The 5,054-nt window shown below is 31.9% G+C and overlaps 2 non-coding genes across 2 annotated transcripts; both read right to left on the minus strand.

Annotated features, from left to right (window-relative positions):
• Positions 1 to 2,896: 2,896 nt before the first annotated feature.
• Positions 2,897 to 2,980, minus strand: LOC143585133 (small nucleolar RNA R38). The gene has a single exon (XR_013144502.1). It is a non-coding gene; the product is annotated as a small nucleolar RNA R38 (small nucleolar RNA).
• Positions 2,981 to 3,046: 66 nt separating this feature from the next.
• LOC143585131 (small nucleolar RNA snoR20a) lies at positions 3,047 to 3,139 on the minus strand. Its single transcript, XR_013144500.1, has one exon. It is a non-coding gene; the product is annotated as a small nucleolar RNA snoR20a (small nucleolar RNA).
• Positions 3,140 to 5,054: the final 1,915 nt, after the last annotated feature.

Genomic DNA, 5,054 nt, shown 5'->3' on the forward strand with positions numbered 1-5,054 from the left:
TTATCAAAATTGGGCCAAAGACATTTGTCCATCTTAATTCTTTTGACTAGCTATGGGCTAAAATTGTTAATGGGCCAACTATTTAATATTTGTGTCGGGCTGCATGGATTCGGTTATGAGGTTTACCTTTTGGCCGAAAACTAAATAATGTTCGGATTAACCAAACTGAAGAAAGTCAAAATTATCGTGTTTTCGTCATTGTTTAATCATGTTCAAAGGTTGTTATATTTATATTATTTTCAAGGCGTTCGAGAAGTTGGTGGTGAACTTTGAACAAATTGTATATGGATTTGGATTTAAAGAAGAAATAATGAGTTTTGTCATTTGATCGTTAACTCCGGTAATTCAAAATCGATTTGTGGATATTATAGCTTTTCTCAACCTATATTGCTTAAAATCCGAGAGAATGGATAAAGAAGCGGGAATTCCTTCATGAATAAAGTAGATGGGTCATACCTTAAGGGGGTTAATTGAAACGTAGAGGCTTCGGTTTATCGGATGATTTGTGAAGGTGTAAGAGACGGTGTGACAAAGTTCTAATATCACAAGTCATGGTGGGGGGGGGGGGTGATTGTAACGCCAATAATTTGTGACTTGCGATATCAATATGACAAAACTCGTAATATATTTATGGTCAAACTAATAATTAAAGTGGGTGTGAAATCCGGTTACGTGACGAGGGCTTCGGTGCACCCGATTGGCTTCAAAGAGGAGAAAGCTTTTAAAAGGAATGTTATTAGCTATAAATATAACATTTGTATTTCATTTTTATGTGTGCTTTTCATGGTGTAAATCACCCACCCAAGGGGAACTCACGTTGGGTGTGGTCGGTTCGTTTATTAATATATCAAATCTTTTACCGATAACCAGATCGTTCACTATCCCTTATATTATCTTTATATTATATGTTTGGTCGTTTGATTTACCGCACCTGTCTCGATTGATTATCAAGAACAATTCGTTTGTTTGTCCGGTTTAGGGACCCAGATCATGTATTTTGTTGGGCAATATAACTAGAGGTATAATGGTATAAGAGCATTACAAAAGATATAGCATGCTCATTGAGTTCTCATGTATTTTGTTGGGCAATATACCTAAAGTTATATCATGCTCATTGAGTTCTCATGTATTTTGTTGGGCAATATACATAGTGATGTTCTGTGACCTCAATAAAGAGGTTTTGCCAAAACTACACAAAATCTTTTGTAATGCTCATTTAACTATAAGGATATAAAAAATTTTTTAGTGTTATGAGTCTAACATAAGGGGATTGTAAACGGGTTCAGAGTTAAATGTGGTTGAATTTCACAAATCATACTCAATTGGTTAAAGTTAATGTTCTTATTAAACATGTGTGGTTGTTTGAAATGTTTAAAATGAAAATGAGGAAGATTTATGCAGAAAATACAAGTAAAAATGTTTAATAATCCCAACTAACTTATATTGGCTGACAATAATCTCAACTTAATTTATTCTCAATGGTGGTCTCAAATTTATTGAAAACTAGCTCTCAATGGTCTCTTGTTAAAAAAAAGCATTAACTTTTTTCCAGTTCCTCGTTAAAAAAACTTAACAATGTTTTTGTTTTTTTTTCTATTTCAAACTGATTTTTTAAGGCTTTTGATCAGAAGAAGAATACGAGTCAACTGATGTAAATTTTAGTTTGAAACAATGCTCCAAACGGCTTGATTAGTGCTTCAAATCAGGTGTTTGAACTTCAAATCAACAAAAATTAAGTTGTTTGGAGATTCATTTCGAGTTATTGGTCGAGCAATTTAAAACAATTTAAAAAAGGGTAACCTATTTATCCAGTCTCTCAAAGGGGACAGGGCACCGCGTGATAAGCCACCCATCACGCGTGATGGGTAATTGAACACCGACGCCGGTCCTTTGTCAAGCGTGATGGGGTATGGTTGCGTGATTGCCATCAGGCAAGTGATGGAGTGAAAATCTAGGAGGGAGCCGTTGGATGTATTCGTTGGGGATGGAGGAGCCGTTGGGAGGTGTGTGATGAGAAATGAACACCACCCATCCCCCCTCATATACACCAATATATTTGATAGCATATTGTTTCCAAGTTCTACACAACATGATTTTGGTGTATAAATATTTAATTTTACAAATCTAACAGATATAACAAAACCAAATATATGGAAACTTATGAACATAATATTAACAATAACAGTATTAGTGTTCAATACAGACTATAAACATGTCTTTCAGAAAACAATTCATTAAATGTGTTCTGAGACGATATACTAAACAAAGTTTTTGTTAACATTCTGTCATATTCCAACGTCATATTACCAGTCTCCTCAATCTTTCATTTTTCAATTCTTTGGTACAGCTTCAATTGCATAAGCAAGTAAAAAAGATGGACTTTCATCCAGCACAAACACAATCACCTCTGAATTTAATAATCAAATTATAGACCATAAAGACTAAACTAGTACAAGCACTACAACACAAAGTTACACAGCCATTTTACCTGCTCATTTATCTCGAGAAGATACAAAACTTATAATATACAAAAGGATATACATCGAATTGAAATGTTCTAACTACAATCAAAGTCATTCAACAAAGAATCCGATGTATACTCCTTCGGTATAGTATTAGCTTTAGGTATCATTTGTACTCAAATCTTGAATCTCTCATAAACATATACAACAGATAGTTTATATGACCGAAAAACCAACAAAAATAAAATTAAAAAAAAAGAACATAACCTTTTACAAGTGGGTACAAGTCAGATCATATGCAAACATCAAGATTTATCAGACAGGGATAACTGATTAGACATAAGATATCATCATACACAACCCACATAAAAAAACGTTTTAAAATTTTAAAATAAATTAAAAAAAAAACAGTAAGTACAAGAAATATGATATGGGTAAGAGTCAGATCAAATGTAATACATCAAAATTAATCAGACAGGGATAACTGTATTGAACATATGATGTCATCATACACAACCCACATGACAAAAAAACATCAAACCTTAAAAATAGATTACAACCTTAAAAAGAAACAAATCAGGAAAGCCCAGACCGTCCTAGTTCATGTTTTTCAACAACTTTGCAAGTACAAAAACTTATATATCAGTCAACCATTTTTATAAACTGTCATCATTGGCCAACAAATCTTGAAATTATAAAAACAAAAACAATTTTGAAAAAATGGAAAAAGGGCATCAGATCTTCCTATTCAGAGTTAGAATAAAAAAACCCACATGAAAGCCGGTTTTCAACTCCATAATAAACACATCATTTGACCCATTTTCCAGCATATTATTGAAAATAAAAAGAATAAAATTGCAAAACAAAAGAAAGGAAGATGAACAAACACTAAAGAGATGGGCATTGAGTTAAAACGGCGCTTGATTAGTGACTAGGGTTATGAGGTCAATATGCGAGATGCAGAAGTTGTTGGTCATTTTATAGATGGTGTTTTGTTAGACAAGGGTTTGTTGCGGCTTTAAGTTACTAAAAAATGGGTTGTGTGGGTTCGACCAACCATCCAAACAACTCGGACTAATTGATTCAGACTTTAATCCAAGCCCAATTAGACTCTTGGCTTCTTCTTTTTTAGGCTGAATATTATAAAAGAATGAAAATTGGAATTAAATAATTTCAACTATTAATCATTGATCAATAATAATAAAATGGAGTTCTCTACCAAACCTCCATGTGATAATTCTCGTTATCAAAATGGTACCGTTCACAGTAATATCCGTTATAGCGTTGCTCTATACGAATCACTACAAGAAACACTCAAACTAAAAGGATCACGGGCGCCAAATATACATGTAATAAAAATGAACTAGATAATGAATAAACCAAAAAAAAGTATAAAAAATAAATAAATAATACATATACACAAAGTAGCTACAAAAAGGTAACTAAACAAGTAAAAGACACTAAAAAGTGAAATAAAAAAAAAACTAAGATGAATACAAACGAAATAAAGTAAAATAAAATAGATCGACAATATAAACAAGGCTAAATCAAAGACTCATATCGTTCTTAAAAAATCACGGTATCCCCTAACGGCGCCAAAAACTTGACGTGTGTGAATATATATATATATATATATATATATATATATATATATATATATATATACATATATATGTATTGAGGTTACTGCACAATAATGCTTAATCGTACGATAGGTACGCGACCATTATACCGATAAAAATTAAAAAAAAACGCGCCTCAATTCTTCTAAAACGGTAAGATCGTTAAATAATCTCTCATAAATCATCCCGAAATTCACTCCCAAAATCAACTGAATCTCTCTACAAATCAAATATCTTATAACACGACGACGATTCAGTTCTACATTTAAGCGTAATCAAAAACTACTAGGCACAGAGAAGATGGAGAAACTGAAGAACCTTAAATCATCTACTTTGGGAACAGAACGAAGATCGAAAGAAAATCATGATAGACCTCAGAGTACAGTGAGAACATGTGTTTTTTCTATAATTCCTGTAAGCGTTTTAGTTTTACTTAATATAAAATGTAACCGTTGTGTATTTAAGCATTTTATGGTTCTAATATGATATTTTTCTATTTTATTAATTTATATGTGGTGTTAAGCGTTTGATAAGCGTTTTATGGTTCTTGTATGATATTTTTTTATTTTATTAATCCAGATGTGGTGTTAAGCGTTTTATGGTTCTTGTATGATATTTATCTATTTTATTAATCTAGATGTGGTGTTAAGCGTATTATAAGCGTTTTAAGGTTCTTGAATGATATTTTTCTATTTGATTAATCTAAATGTGGTGGTAAGCGTTTGATGGTTCTTGTATGATATTTTTCTATTTTATTAATATAGATGTGGTGTTAAGCATATTATAAGTGTTTTATTAATCTAACTGTAGTGTTAAGCGTTTGATAAGCGGGTTTTATAATTCTTGTATGATATGTTTTTCTTATAGTAAACTAGATGCGGTGTTAAGCGTTTTATAGTTCATGTTGTTATCCCCCACACCTTGTTTTGTTGTATGTATGTGATTCATTTGTTGAAAAAAAAAACAAGTC

Source organism: Bidens hawaiensis, unplaced genomic scaffold, assembly GCF_021521415.1.
Source record: "Bidens hawaiensis isolate Kalapana, Puna unplaced genomic scaffold, B.hawaiensis_p1.1 tig00033580_1, whole genome shotgun sequence".
Classification (NCBI taxonomy): domain Eukaryota; kingdom Viridiplantae; phylum Streptophyta; class Magnoliopsida; order Asterales; family Asteraceae; genus Bidens; species Bidens hawaiensis.